This window comes from Taudactylus pleione, unplaced genomic scaffold (genome assembly GCF_031769625.1).
Source record: "Taudactylus pleione unplaced genomic scaffold, aTauple2 ptg000070l, whole genome shotgun sequence".
Taxonomy (NCBI): domain Eukaryota; kingdom Metazoa; phylum Chordata; class Amphibia; order Anura; family Myobatrachidae; genus Taudactylus; species Taudactylus pleione.
Genome location: NW_028284472.1, coordinates 3,948,242 through 3,965,744, shown reverse-complemented (window position 1 = coordinate 3,965,744; position 17,503 = coordinate 3,948,242).

Here is a 17,503-nt window from a genome sequence, read left to right as displayed (position 1 = left end):
AATTAAAATGTACGCTAACGCCACAGACAGGAGATGTGCAAAATATACGCAATAGAGGTTACAAAATAACGCTATATGCTAATGCCACAGACAGGAGATGTGCAAAATATACGCAATACATTTCGCAGTTTTGATTGCCAAATAATTATTTGGCCCCCAAAAAATAAATAAATGCAGTGTGACCCCTTAAAAAACATGATAAATTGTGAAAATAAACAGGGTCTAATGTATGTCAAGAAACACTTACCGCACAAAGACGATCCCCAAAATATAAACGATGTCCACAAGACGAAAGGAGAGAAAAATAATAATAAAAAAAAAAAAAGTATCAACATTAAAAAAAATAATAAATAGTTTTAATCGACCCAAAAAGCGAGCCACCAAACTTACCTCAACACAAAAAAAAAGGCTTCGGAAAAAAATGCTGACAAAAAAATAATTAAAAATCGACAACTCGCACTAAATCCAAACAACTACTTCACAAACCACTACTAAGCACCTATCACAACCTCCAACAACTTCAATCAACCCACCCCGAAACAAGGCCACAAAAAAGCCTTAAATAGACCGAACTTTCCCGCTCAAAACAATGACGCACAATAGATGCGCCCGTATAATGCACACTCATCTATAAAAACGTCACGAGAGCACACAATGGGTCTGCTGAATTCAAGGCTTGAATCATGTCCACTGAACAGCAGCAAAGCCAAAATCCTGGACCACAAAGTAAGTAGCTCCAAAATGAAAGTTGGCACCCCCAAAAAAATAAAAAAAAGGTGTTGAGACTGACAGAGGAGGCTACGGGGCCTAGTACCCAGGCCAGGGCCAAAAGAAAAAGGCAGCCGCAATTCACAAGAAAGGAGATGGAGGCTTTGGTGCAAAAGTGCATTGACAACCTGGCACAGATGCCACGAAATATGGGTGCAAGCCAGAGATGGAAACTGTGGGAGGAAATAGCCAGTGCTGTCAATGGGGTTACGCCGGTACGTAAATGCTCTCACCTAATTCAACAGATGGAGTGACTTCAAATATCGGCTAAAGCAAAAGTTGGCTGATAGGGCTAGGCATGCGGGGGGGACAGATGGTGGGCCAACCCCTGTGTCACTGGAGCTGACCGATTTGGAGGAGCTGGCATGGGTGTGTGCAGGAAGAGGAGTTGTTTGGCGTGTCCAACATGGACACAGACATGCCAGTCTTTGCGGCTCCACATGTTCCCGCAGGTAATTGAGATACAACTGTTTAAATTTGTTTTTTGTGAAAACTAAAAAATTTACTAATATTTGTATGATCTCTCTTTTTCACACAGGCACAGAAGAGGACGAGTCTGCTCCAGAACTGAGGTTTGGCCGCAGTAGATCTGCTGGCTCCGCACAGGAGGAAGCAGTATTTCCAGCTGGGGACCCTGTGACGGACAGTCCAGGACCTTCCCCCTCGCAGGCAGTGGCCCTTCTCTCAGATCTCAATGAGAAAACGGATAAAAACACTGAGATTCTGATGAGGATGGATGCCAATCTGTTACGGGTGGCGGACGTCCTGGAGGAAAACGCTGCGGCCAATGTCAGAATAGTTAATGCCCTGGAGCAGCTCGTCCGCCTGCGCATGTTGGAGCCGGCCTCGAACATCAGGGCCCTCCACCTCTGGCGCAACATCGGCCATCCCTCCAAATGTGCCTAGCCCTATGCCTAGGCCAGATAAAACACCAGCTACCTCTGGCCAGGCAAGGCGTACGACCAGACGGACAAAGTCATGCTCCCTCCAACATGAAGTCAAGCGGGGGAGAAGGCGTTGACAGCACTGGCAATTTTCCCCAAATTCCATCTGTTTGCCCCATATTTTTTTTTTTACATTACTTTATATTTTTGAAGCCCCAGAAAAAACAACAACATTTTAATACAAAATGTGATCATTTATTTTTTGAAAAAAAAAAATTGTCAAATTAATTTTCAAATGGCTAAAAGGGACTGTAACAAACATACTTAAATACATAACAAAGGTCATATACTTAAAAAAAACAAGGTAAGCAATAAGACAAGCAAAGCAATTAGTAGCTGATTGTATTTCTGTATTGTAACCAAAATGTTTTATAAAAAAAAAAGAAAAAGGTGTTGGGCTTTTTAAAAAAACAAAAAAATCAGACAACATGCGTACGGAATATAGCAAAAAAACCAAACATTTTTACCTTTATTTAAACATTTATTTTGTGATTGCTGTGATTTAAAAAAACAAACAAATAGGAACACAACATGCGTTCCAAATTTAGCTAATAAATCATGGCCATTGCAAATCACCTTCTCGCAAGTGATCCAATTATTAGGTGATTGGTCTTGTGCCTTGTAAAGGAGATTAGCAAAACATCGATTCGCTAAGGGAGCTACGAAGAGACCATCGTTTTTGCGAGATCCAATACCCTACCACAAGCTGAACGAGCAGTCATAATGGAAACTGGATCACACAGTGACGTATCCAAAAAAACGTCCAAATTGGACATTCGCACAAGATAATACATGTACGCCCACAAAACGGCTTGACACGCCTGCGTTTTCTTATCTCCACCCCCGTTACCACCCATAAACGGAACATTCTGTCAATCAAATTACATAGGTCACTTCCTGTTCGCTGTGCATACGAGCAAACGAAAAATGACCGCAATGAGAACTGGACGCATGCGTGGTTTAAAACAATCGAATGCGTACGAGCGAACGGCTGATTGCGTCCGGCTCTGAATCAGGCCCTCTGTACCAGTTCTTGTCTTAGGTTTTATCTCTTAAAAATGATAAGTGGTTTATCCTGGATGAAGGGTTTCAATTGGTTATCCAGGTGTAAAATATGCCAGTGCTTTCTGAGTGTTGTTTCAAGTAAATGGTGTTGACTATTGTATTTGGTGACGAATGCTGTATGGTATTCTTTTTCTGTTGATTTTTGTTTGTATTGTATCATTTCTTTTCTTGCCATCCTGGCTATTTTTCTAATTTCTGTTTCCAGTTCTGATTCCTCTTAACCACTTTGGCTAACTGAGGCAGAAAGGTGTAGGGCGTAAGGAGAGGAGGCAGATGCGGTCTTGCTGGACCAAGGAGTGGCTGACGAGAAGGGAGAGTCGCTGATGGAGATTAGGAAAAATAACCCGGACGATTATCGCAACTACCTGCTGATGGATAACGCCACATTCCAGGAGTTGCAGCGTTTGGTGACTCCCTAAATCCAGAGGCAGGACACCAACATGAGGAGGGCCATTCCGGCAGAGGAGAGGCTGATTGCGACGCTGAGGTACCTGAAGTTTGGGACCCTCTTTTCCCCCCCAGGCATTGGGGCGCATCATCCCGTACACCTGTGATGCCATTTCACTGTCCTGAAGTTCCACTACTTCAGTTTTCTTGTGAAATAAATTTATTTATTTATTTTTAAACAATGGGGTTTAGTAAAACAACGACCATGGCTGTATATATATTATAATGTTTGTGGGTACATAAATTCAAAACCAACATGGCTGATTTATTTTGTGTAACAAACCAACATGTAGATATACCACTTTTTATATAGTAAATATACCAAGTAAAACTGGCTGATAAATCTCCTCCACTTTTATGTCTGCCAATAGTTATTCAGCTGCATAGTATACGGTGTATCAGATGCTGGATTGAACAAGGCACATGGCACAATTCCAGGTTGAGGCCCCGGCATGCAACAAACTGTCCTTGTGTTGTGCACTTCGGGACTCTGTCCAACCTGCATCATCAACCACGCAGCACCTATCGGGAGATGTATAACTGACAGTTGAACATAATGTACAATTAATAATTTTCAAATGGAAGGGTTGTCCTCATCCTCTACCAACATGGCACTATACACCACTTCAGAGGATGTGGAGGGGTTGTTTGAGGAGTAATATAACTTGGATAGGCTGGTGTGGCCAGGTAGGATGTTGATGGGCCATAGTTAAATGGCTGTAGTGTTGACTGTGGGACGGTCATCCGTGAGCCTAGTAGTGGTTGCCAGCTTTTTCATTCGCCCCCCGATAGCTATTGTACATCAGGCGTTGGACATGGATTTACTGGTATTCGTCCATTTCCCTGAGCGTGCTAGCTATGTGCGTGCCCAAGTGGTCAAACATGTCGGGGGGTTTGTTTAAAGCCTACCTGACCTCGTTCAATAGTTTATCTGGTTGTTCCTGGGTTCTACGCTGGTATCTCCGGCGTTTAGGCGCAGGTTGTGGTGTTTCGGGCTGGCTTTGGGAGGCAATTTGTTAGGTGTTAAAGGCTGTTAGAGGAGGGAGATAATTGTATAATATGTTTTTCAAAGGTTTAATTTTCAATGTTTTTTCAAAGGTTTAATTTTCAATTTTTTTAATTCTAGTTCCCAACAACGGTGGAGGATTGGCAGACCATTGCTGAGGCGTTTGAACGGAGATGGAACTTCCCAAACTGCGGTGGAGCAGTAGATGGCAAACATGTCTGGATTACCCCATCTGCCCACAGCGGGTCCTTTTATTAAAATTATAAAGAAATTTACAACATAGTGCTCATATGGCGGCTGTAATACCAATTATGAGTTGGGCTGTAATACCAATTATGAGTTTATTTTTGTGGATGTGGGCAAAAATGGCCGTGCTTCTGATGGAGGATCATTTAAGCGAACACTTCTATGAGAGACCTCAATTTGCCATCTGTTACGGAAACGAAGCATGGCCTAAATTGTTTTTGTGGCTGAGGCGTTTGCTCTACATGAGCATTTGCTGAAGCCGTATGCACAATGGGGCCTTACAAAAGAGAAGCACATTTTTAATTTCAGACTATTTAGGGCTCGCCGAATAGTGGAGAACACATTCAGCATTCTATGTAACATGTTCCGGGTTTTCCTTACCTCAATTAATTTGCATATGGACAAAATAGATTCTATTGTTTTGGCCTGCTGTGTCCTCCATAATTTCCTACGGAAAAAAAGTTCTAGCCTACAGAGGACATCAGACACAGCAGTGCTAGACGACCCGGACCAACCTGAGGAAAGAGTCCCAATGCTCTCTGTGGCTCCACCTTCAGTCTCTTCAACAACAGGAACTGTGCGGGCTAAAGAGGTCAGGGAGCAATATCTGGCATACTTAAACGGAGTGGGGGCAGTACCGTGGCAGGAGGACAGTATCCGCTAATGGACTACAGTGGACATGTGAACTGTAAAATATTATTGTACTTACTACTTAACAAGAGGACTCTTTTCTGGGTTGTCCTTTCCAGGGTCCGCTATTCACCACCATTAAGGCCTGTGAAGGTCGCTGCGGCTCCTGCGGGAATTTCAGCAGGTCAAAGTACCACAATATGTCAGCTGCTTCGGATGCCCGGGACTCTTCTTGCTTCCTTTTCTCCATAACATATACAGTACAGAGATTTAGAATTTTGTTCTTGACCAAACTACAGTGACATCATCATCAGCATGAAAGGACTTTCTTAAATTCAATCAGCTCCTGGATTTCAGCATTGCGCTTAATTTTATTGCAGTAGTGCGTCATTCCTGTTGGGGAAATATATTGAAAGTTAAAAATGTTAGAGTTTTTATTCTTTACACCAGGGGTTCCCAACCACGGCCCTCAAGGCACACTAACAGTCCAGGTTTTGGGGATAGCCAAATTTGAGCACAAGTGACTTAATTAGTACCTCAGTTATTTTGATTTAACCATCTGTGCACAATCATGGATATCACTAAAACCAGGACTGTTAGTGTGCCTTGAGGACCGAGGTTGGGAATCACTGCTTTACACATTTGTAAATAATAGTTTTTGAATGTTATTACCATTTGGCTAAATAAATTCAGTTTGTTTATTTGGGGTGTAATATTTGACCGGAACGGGGATTTTAGCTTGGTTATGCTTTGTTTGCGCAGGGGTTAATACATATTGGTGGGGCAAGAGTAGGCATGGCGCAGGGGTATGCATTGGTGACATCCTGGTGGAATGTGGTTACATAAGGCTTGTACAACCAGGGATAAAAAAAAGGCATACCTCTGATGCCAGACTATCCCATCTACTAGGTTTAACAAATGCAATGTGTGTCTGATGTGGGATTTCTAAGAAACCACTTGATTCTGAAGAAGGTGATAAATTAAATAGGACCGAATAGAAGTCAAAGAACCAATTGCCGAAATAATGGGTCGTAATGTAAGTGATTTGTGTAGTTAAGGTCAACAATAAAACACAGGAGTGATACGGTGTTATACAAAAGAAAGTGAACTTTTTTTTGGAGATTATCCTACCCAAATAACGAAATTAATAGTTTCTTAAAATTTTGTGCAATTGTGTAATTAAAATTTTCTATTTGTAATTGTCAAATGGCTTCCTTAATATAATTTCCCCTTTATATTCACAACCCCCCCCCCCCTCACTTTGGCGGCAGGCTCGATGATTAATATGTTTAACTGTTTTTTAAATGCTCTTTGAACGGCTTTTGGTGGATTGCAAACGCTACAGTTGGCAAGACAATTGTCCGGATTTGGGTAAAAATTAACCCTTTTTCTGCTCCCTGACCTGCCGCCTCGGGACACCGTGTTCTAGACACAGACGTCCACATATCACTGTCTATGCGGTCAATTTGATCTGGCAGTGATGTGGGTAGTGGCCTTTTGTTAAGTGGTTTTAAGCTGAAGTAAATTATAGAAGGCACAGCAGGCCAATACCACCCACTCTATTTTGTCCACCTGTAAATTAGAGATGAGCGGGTTCGGATTTACTCGGATCTCAAAACGGCATTTTATTGGCTATCGGCTATCACGTGTTTTGGATAGCCAATAAAATAAATCCGAACTAATCTGAACTTGCGGTAAAGTGGCGATAAGAACCCGAGTAAATCCGAACCAGCACATCTCTACTGTAAATGGATTGGTGTATTGAAAATACTGAACCTACTGTTCATAATGCCAGGGGGTAAATTTAGGCTTTTGGACATCCTTTCATAAAATAGCGTCCTTGAAGAACCCAACATCCGATGCTCTGCCATTTTTCCCAACATCCCTATAGAGACATTCATTGTTCGCATTAACAATAGCCATCAACACTATACTAAAAAAAAACCTTTATAATTCAAGTACATAAAACTTGCTAGGTGGTGTTATCCGGACATGTTTTCCATCTATTGCACCACCACAATTTGGGAAGTTCCGCCTTGACTCAGTCATGTGCAATTAATTGCCAATCCTCATTTGTAGAAATAATTATAAAAAAAAAAAGAAATTTGAAAGGTTTGATTACATTTCTGTCCAACATCATGTACCATAGGGTAGCAAGCGATTAACATTTGGAGGGAATAGTGGTTGGCAGCAGCGGCCAACATTTGGGAGGGCATAGAGGTTGGCAGCAGCATATACCATATGGGCAGTAGCAGATTACACTTGGAGGGCATACAGAGCAGATAGCATATGGGGAGCAAGCGATTAACACTTGGGGCATACAGTGGGGTCCAGCAGCATATAACATTGAGAGACAAAAAACATTTTCTTACCTTGAAGTACCATGGCTTGAGGATGGTGAATATCACTTTGCAGGTCTCTGGTATGATGAGGCCCAGAGATTGGGGTGAGATCACGGTGCCAAACGACATCAGCTAGGGATCTACCAGTCGCCTTAAATCACAGGCTATCGATCAGCCTTTCCTTGGCAGCTATGGCCTTCCGCAGCTTGGTATACTGCATCACCAGGCCAAGCAATTCCTGGAAGGTGTCGTCTTCTGGATTCTCACGAATTTCCATAAGCAGTGGCATGTAAGAGAATCCCTCTGCTTCAGCCACTCCTTTGTCCAGCATGAACAAGCCCTTCTCCCTATCTGTCAACGACACAACTTCAGCATATGCGACCATCACTTGATATAGAGATCCATCATGAGAGAGAGTAGACTGTTCAAAGACAAGCCAGACCAAATTAGCAATGCAACAGCGTTAAGCAGGTATAAACCAAACCAAACTAGCCACAGAGCAGAAATGCATAGATTTAAAATGGCCACCACCTATTTTATTCCCTCATAAAAGCCTCTCCCACCTCTCTGGAAACATTAGCTCAGTATACACCCCTCCAAGAAACACAGGCCAGGATTTGAATTCACCGCCAAATTAAAAATTGTTTACCGTTCAGTGTGTATGCCCAATATTGTTCGTCCGGGACACCGGGTAATTCAATGGATATTGTTCAACGATAACTCTCATTGAGCAATATCGTTGTGTGTATGAGCCTTGACTCATTTGATCTGGGTCTATTGATAATCAGAAAACAAAATTGATTTTCCAACTAGAAAAAGTGAACAAAAATTATTGTACTGTACCTGTAAGTACTGTACGGTCAAACAGAAGTTGCAGTAAATTAATAATATATTATGTTTACACAGTACTGTAGTTTAACAGTATATATTATGAATACAGTACTGCAACTGCAGTTTTCTTAGTTACTGTATGCTGCCCATTCACTAGACGTGCTGAAAAGTGCCCGATTACGACATTGAATCATGCAGTCGTTTGTCAGTCTGATGAGCCTGCACTGAACAAGCAGTCATTCAGGGCAGACTCAACAAACATGTAACATAGCTCAACCTGACTTTATCGGCAGGTTGACCAGCTTGTCTGCACGATGATACAGGTACAGTACCTGTAGATGTCCAAACGACCAGCGGCCACGTGCATCGCTGGTCGTTATAGACATTTTTGCGAACTATTTATGAACGATAGAAATCGTGCACTTTATCGGAAACGACCAGCGATTTATGAACGATTGAAATTGTGCACTTTATCGTTTCCGACATTACAGTATCATCGGGCAAACATGCTGAACAACCTGACGATATCAGGTTCAGCATGTTGCCTAATGATTGATGAGCCTGCACTGAACGTCTGCTCGTTCAGTGTAGGCTTATCAGACGGAGGAACGAGAGCACGATTACAATGTCCTTGTTTCTCCGTCGGCTAGTGGATGTGTGCCTTAAGTTTTAAGTCTTTACTCAACAACTGTATTACACTATGACATTAGCATGCATTTCTAAGAGGGGTGTGGTGCCTGCTGCCGTGCAGATATACTAACGTAGCTTGCGTTGCACTGTCTCACCTTCAGCCCGTATGTTGCTTAGATGGTCCTGGAATTCCAAGCAGGACACGGACATGACTACTGTACAGTACCTAGGAGGAAGAAGATGACGTGAGAACAGTCCTTCCTCAATGCCAACCTATGCGCCCTACCGGACCGAGGACTACACAAAAAGATTAGGCTTTTAAGTTAAAATCATCACTGGCATTTTTGGCCTCAGATCCATAGTTTCACCTATACCAGGTGCAGACTCTACCTCGCACCGGAGTGCAAGGTCCACTGTACGTCCTGAAGAAAGGAGGATAGGCAGAGATGAACAGACAGTAAAAGACAGACACACAGGTACAGTACTCACCGGAGATACTCTTGTTCTTCATCCCGCTCAATCCCACACAGAGGTCCCTGTAGGAGAGATATGCCATGCAAGGCCCTTTCCTGCTTTAATAGTGTCACACTAATCTACTGTAACATTAATATAAGCCCTACTGTATCTCACCAGTCTACAGTATTAATGTACAGTACAGTTGGCCTCAGAGGGCCTACTTGTTATGATGGAAGAGGCTTTGAGGAGGGAAACTTCCATCCCTGTAGTCCTCTCCTGTCCTCAGCTTCTTTCTTCACACGGGTCTTCCTCTCTTCAGACCTGTTGGTCTACTGTAGGTTGGGGTTAATGTTACGTTGGCCTCACAGAGAGCCTATCTGTTATGGTGGAAAAGGCTTTTGGGGGGAACTTCTCTAGCTCTTTTGCTTTCCACCCCTTTAGTCCTCTCCTGTCCTCCACTTCTTTCTTCTGCCGTTGGCACGTCCTGGCCAGTGGCGGCGGCGTCAGGTCTTCCTGTTTTCTGACAAGTCCCTTGAAGTCGTGTTTCTTGATTGAAGATCTGTACTTGTATGTGTGACTGTCCTCCATGCATGTGTCCTTGGCATGCGCAGCACCCCATTCAACGTGTCCTTTATCCGGGTAAGAAGTTCTTTTCCAATTCTGAATCTTGTCCGACATCTGGAGAGGATATCTTCTCTTAAATTGTTGGGGATTGGCACTTTCTTCCGACTGCCATCAAAGTTCACCCGCTTAGTCCAATTGCAATAGAGGTCGTAGGGCATGTGTTCTTGAAATATTGCTTGTGCATATCGATGCATCTCACAATTGGCAGCTCTGTAAATTTCATTGTCCTTGTCAACGGTGATTACAGCCAGTGGTATATCTGGTAAGGGTGTTCCAAATAGTCAGTGGTGCTGGGGTGCTCGACATGACAGGCGTTCCTGGTGAAAGTACAGGCATGCTTGCATTGTTGATCCTCGATTCTTCAACTGACCGTTCAGGCAGGCGATATGATGCCACTGGTGTACTCTCCCACTGAGGCAGGCTGCATGATGGCACTGGTGTCATGTCCAAGTGCTCTGATGCCACTGTAGTGTCCATATCTAGCAAGTGGAATGATGGGTCAGTCGCCAAGTTGAAATCGTCGTCGTTATCTTCAGGCTCAAATTCATCCGGTATGACCATTTCATACTGTATTGCCTTGTCATGTCTCTTCCTGGTACTCTGGGCGTCTCTTCCTGGTACTCTGGGCAGCGGCCTCTTGCCATTCTTCTTTACTTTGTCGGATTGCTTCTGTCATTGCTTCTGCAATGGTGTCCTTCAGCCCTTCCTTCAGCTCTTCTCAGCTCTTCTTTCAAGTTGTCAATTTTCGCCTCCAGATGACCAACTTTTCCCACGAGGTCTCTCACCATCCTAGCACAGCACATGTGCATGCATTATCTTCTTGGAAAGACAGTTTTCGACGAGTTGGTGAGTGGGATACATCTTCCACAGGTGTACAAACCAGAGGCTCCAAGGTGTCCAGTTCTTCGGGTCCATAAATTACTGGTGTTTCCTCCTGGTTGTGGACGTTCATGGGTTGCTCCACTTTCCCTGGTCCATTTTCTCCTATGTCCAGTTGCAAAGCGTTGTTCTTGGGCTTTGCATTCTTCCTTGCCTTGACAAGAACAGGTACATTTTCCTTCCCTGCTTTCTTCTTGGAAAGTTTGCTTGTAGACAGTTGTGGCACTAGTGCCCTCAGCCTTTTGGTCATTGGCAGTGGGCAAGATGAGTTTCCCTTGTTGTAAAAACCTTTGCTCTTCTCCATTTTCACAGTTCGGTGCACTCTGAAATACACAAGTATAAAGACACTAAATACAATGTTAAGTAAAATAGTGGAAATACATGCCCTGTATACAGTAAATGTTTCACATTACAACACTGTAAACAATTACAGTACTCATACTGTACTTTCAAGAATGTGCTGCTACTGTTCACTATACAACTCCAGTAATAACCCTATCACACAGAAAAGCAAATTACAGTACTGTAGCATTTACAGAAAAGCACTTTACTGTACTTGGTGCAGTAATTTGCTGATGAACAGATTTTTACTGTGTGAAAGGGTCACTTTGACCTTACATTTAACCTGGGTCGGAGACCTGGTAATTTCGACGTACAGAATAAATGCTCGTGTCCATCTGCAAATCACTGGGTAAAAGTGCTACTGTACTGTATGCCCAGTAATTTATTTGTCTGTGCCAAAAGGAGTACAAAGCGGGACCATCAAAATAACCTGTGCTTCAAATGCCGGATAAAGACAGGGTTTTTTGCTACAGTGCAAGAAAATAGCATAAAGCAGTTCTCTGTGGACGATATAGCTTCTGTGCGTGGTTGTATAACACCACTAGAAGCAAATAGTCTGGTATTAATATATCAGTATAACTCTGTCCCAAAAATGTAGTTTATATATACTCAATAGTTCATCATGGCTCCAGTAATAATAGGTCTTCACTCCACAATAAAATTAGTGTCGTCCTTCTGCGCTCAGACTCCTCTATGCCAGTTTTCCAAATATGTGTATATGTAAGACAAAAGAGGGTTGCCGCAATAGTATAAAATCCTTTACAATTTATTTAGAATATAAAACATAAACAATCAATGCATACCACAAAGGACCTTTCAAGCAAGGCCAACTGTTCTGCATATAGGGGTATTAGTCTGCTCCCCCTACAGAGCGTTACCTTCCTTATCTGGGTACTTCAAGTGTGGTCACCACAAAACCAATGCGTTTCTACCTCTCATTTAGGTCTTTATCAAGGTGTATGGTAACATAGTGAAATAGCCTAATATATGTAGCCATGTGGGCGGAGTTAGCCTGTTAATTGTAAATTGCACACACTTGCAAGAAGTATAGGTGCTGTCTCTGTGTTCTAGGTTCTGAAGCGGTCACAATACCATGTGAGCGCTACTCGTGACCCGGAAGTGCGGCGCTTCATTTTTCTGCCACGTGATGCGGTTCAATTCACAGAGCGCATCATGTGGTGCTCTCTCTTCCTGCGCTGTTTCACTGCGGTTCATTTGGCTACCACGTGATGCTGTGCATCATGTGGTGCCCTCTCCTATGCTGTGCTCCACTGCTTGGAACGCAGCGTCCATGTGTTGACTACTGTGGGCGCTGATTGTAGTCTCTAGCGTCACGTGTTAGGTAGCACGTGACCGGCTGTATTATGGATGGAAGAGAAATATCTGAAGTGCCCGATACTCTTATTAATAACATCTCAGGCATGGTGTAGAAATAAATTCAGCTATACCGTATTCTCATTACATATGTATAATAAAGCATCCAGGGTGTTTGATGTGCAATATCCTGCATACTTATAAAGTGCGATGTGACTCTGATATACAATGGGTACACTGTTATATAAGTGAAACAACATAAATTATATATCTAAAAATGTCACAATAAAAAGTACAGAAATATTGTATACCCTAAATCTCCAACCAGAATATATATCTTAAAATAGATAAGACATATAAAACAATAAAGGCAATAAAACTAATCATAAAAACTATTTCAATTCGAAATCCGCATTCAATCCATGTGGTTCCAACGTTTTAACGTCATAAGTATATTTAATTTCTGCTTTGGCTAAAAAAGTGTCAATACCCTTAGTATGCCAATTACCTTCCACTTTTTTCACACCTACAATGTATTTTATACCATTGGTTGAACTTTGATGTTTCTCCTTGAAGTGTTTAGCCAGTACATGATTCATTATCCCTCTTTTGATGTTACGTAGGTGCTCTTCCCATCTAATTTTACGTTTTCTGGAGGTTTTACCTATGTTCTGTAACCCACATGTACATTCAATCCTATAAATGCAATTATTGCTGTTACACGTCATGATTTCCTTTATGGCAAATTCTTTAAGGTTTGATTTTGAATCAAAAGTTTCTATTTTAGAAACTTGATTAGTGTGTGTAGTACATATACTATACATGATCCAAAACGGTGAAAACCTTTTGTTTTTATCCTACCGGTTCTTTTCTCGGGTACAGCGCTTTTCACCAGTCTATTATTGATATTGGGGGCCCTTCTATACGTAAATGTAGGTTTATGTGGGATAATTTCACTTAGAATAGGATCCTGTTGTAAAAGAAACCAATTATTTTTAATGATTTTTTTCCACTTTCCTATATTTGTTATGAAATGTAATAAATGCCATTTTCGGTTTGCTGTCCTGTCTGTTTCTATTAGGGGTGTGCACCGGCCACTTTTCGTGTTTTGTGTTTTGGTTTTGGATCTTTCTTCGTGTTTTGGATCTGGATTGGTTTTGCCAAAACCACCCTTCCGTGTTTTGGGTTCTGGGTTTTGTGTTTTGGATCTGTATTTTTTTTTAAAAAAGCATAAAAACAGCTAAAATCACAGAATTTGTAGGTTTTTCTGCTCCTATGCTATTATTAACCTCAATAACCTTAATTTCCACTCATTTCCAGTCTATTCTGAACACCTCACACCTCACAATAGTGTTTTTATGTCCAAAACGTTGCACCGAGGTAGCTGGATGACTATGCTAAGCGACACGAGTGGGCGGCACAAACACGTGACCCATCTAGGCGTGAAACTGCAGTGGCAGACAGGATGGCAGTTTGAAAAACTAGGCCCCAAACTGTACATAATGCAAAGAAAAAAAAGAGGTGCAAGATGGAATTGTCCTTGGGCCCTCCCACCCACCCTTATGTTGTATAAACAGGACATGCACACTTTAACAAACCAATCATTTCAGCGCCAGGGTCTGCCACACAACTGTGGCTGAAATGATTGGTTCGTTTGGGCCCCCACAAAACAAGCTGGCAATTAATGTGTCCCTGCACAAACTGGCTCTATGGAGGCAAGATGTCATCCTCATCCTCCTCATCCACCGATTCCTCACCCTCTTCAGTGTGTACATCCTCATCCTCACAAAGTATTAACTCGTCCCCACTTGAATCCACACCACAGGTCCCTCTGTACCTTCTGGAGGCTGGTCTCCCTGGAAGAGCTGATAATTCATTTTGATGAACATCATCTTCTCCACATTCTGTGGAAGCAACCTCCTACGCCTTTCGCTGACAAGGTTCCCGGCTGCACTAAACACTCTTTCGGAGTACACACTGGAGGGGGGGCAACTCAGGTAAAATAGAGCCAGTTTGTACAGGGGCCTCCAAATTGCCTCTTTTTCCTGCCAGTACAGGTATGGACTGTCTGACATGCCTACTTGGATGCTGTCACCGATGTAATCCTCCACCATTCTGTCAATGGTGACAGTATCATATGCAGTGACAGTAGACATGTCAGAAATTGTTGCCAGGTCCTTCAGTCCGGACCAGATGTCCAAACTTGGTCCTGCCTGCCCTGCATCACCGCCAGCGGGTTGCTTAGGATACCTAAGTTTTTTCCTGGCAGCCCCAGTTGCAGGAGAAAATGAAGAAGGAGCCGTTGACGTGTCACGTTCCGCTTCAGCTGACAGTGTGTTCACCAGCAGGTCTTTGCACCTCTGCAGGCTTGTGTCGGCCGGAAAGAGAGACACCACATAGGCTTTAAACCTAGGATCGAGCACGGTGGCCAAAACGTAGTGGTCTGATTTCAACAGATTGACCACCCTGGAATCCTGGCAAAGCGAATGAAGGGCTTCATCCACAAGTCCCACATGCCGAGCGGAATCGCTCCGTCTTAGCTCCTCCTTCACTTTCTCCAGCTGCTTCTGCAAAAGCCTGATGAGGGGAATGACCTGACTCAAGCTGGCAGTGTCTGAACTGACTTCACGTGTGGCAAGTTCGAAGGGCTGGAGAACCTTGCACAACACGGAAATCATTCTCCACTGCGCTTGAGTCAGGTGCATACCCCCTCCTTTGCCTATGTCATAGGTGGATGTATAGGCTTGTATGGCCTTTTGCTGCTCCTCCATCCTCTGAAGCATATAGAGGGTTGAGTTCCACCGCGTCACAACCTCTTGCTTCAGGTGATGGCGGGGCAGGTTCAAGAGTGTTTGCTGGCGCTCCAGTCTTCGGCACGCAGTCGCTGAATGGCGAAAGTGGCCAGAAATTTTTCGGGCCACCCAAAGCGTCTCCTGCACGCCCCTGTCGCTTTTCAGAAAATTCTGCACCACCAAGTTTATTGTGTGAGCAAAACATGGGACGTGCTGGAATTTGCCCAGATGTAATGCCCGCACAATATTGGTGGCGTTGTCAGATATCACAAATCCCCAGGAGAGTCTAAGTGGGGTAAGCCACTGGGCGATGATTTCCCTCAGTTTCTCTAAAAGGTTGTCGGCGGTGTGCCTCTTACTGAAACCGGTGATACACAGCGTAGCCTGCCTTGTAACGAGCTGGCATTTCTGAGATGCTGCTACTGGTGACGCTGCTGCTGTTGCTGCGTAAGGTGATACATCTACCCAGTGGGCTGTCACAGTCATATAGTCCTTAGTCTGCCCTGTTCCACTTGTCCACATGTCCGTGGTTAAGTGGACATTGTGTACAACGGCATTTTTCAGGACACTGAGGACACTTTTTCTGACGTTTCTGTACAGTCTCGGTATCGCCTGCCTAGTGAAGTGGAATCTAGACGGGATTTGGAACCGGGGACACACTACCTCCATCAATTGTCTAAATCCCACTGCACTAATGGCGGATACCGGACGCACGTCTAACACCAACATAGCAGTCAAGGCCTCAGTTATACGTTTTGCTTCAGGATGACTGCTGTCGTACTTCATCCTCCTCGCTAAGGACTGTTGGAGGGTCAATTGTTTAGTAAAAGTAGTGGTGTTCCTACTTCCTCTCTGGGATGATGAACGACTCCCAGCAGCAGCAACAGCAGCAGCGGCAGCAGTAGGCGTAGCAATGCAGGATCCTCCAGAGGAATCCCGGATAGGAGAGTCAGTCATGCCAGTGACATGGCCTGCAGGACTACTTCCGATCCTGACTAAGGAGGAAATTGACGAGGAGGGAGTTGACGGTGTGGTTTGCAGGCGCTTGGATACAACAGGACAACGGGATTTAGGTGTCCCTGGACTGCTTACGGTCTTAGCCAAAGTTTCTGAACTTGACAGTAACTTTTTATGAACGCGCTGCAGGTGCCGTATAAGGGAGGATGTTCCTAGGTGGTTGACGTCCCTACCCCTACTTATTTCACCTTTACATATGGTACATATGGCAAGACAGTTGTTGTCCGGATTTGGATAGAAATATTGCCAGACCAAAGAGGTGGAATGTTTGGTCTTCTGCCCAGGCATGACCGTGATGGGCTTTTTCATCCCACGGACAACAACTGTCTCCCCCGGAGCCTGATTTAAACAAACCACATCACCATCAGAATCCTCCTCGCCAACTTCCTCCTCAGCGCCAGCTACACCAGTATCCTCATCCTGTTGTACTTCAACAGTGACATCTTCAATTTGCATATCAGCAAGTGGACTGTGGGTGCTCCTTTCAGCACTTGCAGGGGGCGTGCAAATGGTGGAAAGAGCCACCTCTTCCCGTCCAGTGCTGGGAAGGTCAGGCATCGCAACCACCACCACACTTGGACTCTCCTTGGGGATTTGTGATATCTTCTTAGAAAGCACAGTTCTTCGCTGTGCTTTTGCCAGCTTAACTCTTTTGATTTTTTTAGTGGGAGGAGGGCTTCCATCGTCATGTGAAGCTGAACCACTAGTCATGAACATACTAGGGATCGACCTTAGCCGTTCCTTGCCACTCCGTGTCGTAAATGGCATATTGGCAAGTTTACGTTTCTCTTCAGCTGATTTAAATGTCTTTTTCAAGGTCATTTTCCTGAACTTTGCCATTTGGGATTGTATGTGCCCTCTACTATGACAGTGGGCATCGGCCTTGGCAGACGACGTTGATGGCATGTTATCGTCTATGTCATGACTAGTGGCAGCAGCTTCAGCACTAGGAGGAAGTGGTTCTTGATCTTTCTCTATTTTATTTTTATCGGAGAAAGTTTGGTCCTCCATTTATGTTATATCGATTTGATATATACGTGCGGCTAAACACAGAAAATAATTTTTTTTTTGGTTTGGACTGGAGTGTACTTTCGGGGGTTACAGCACCCTTAACGGTCAAGCCAGCCGGCCCTTTACTTATGACACAGGCGCACGCTTGGCACTACTTTG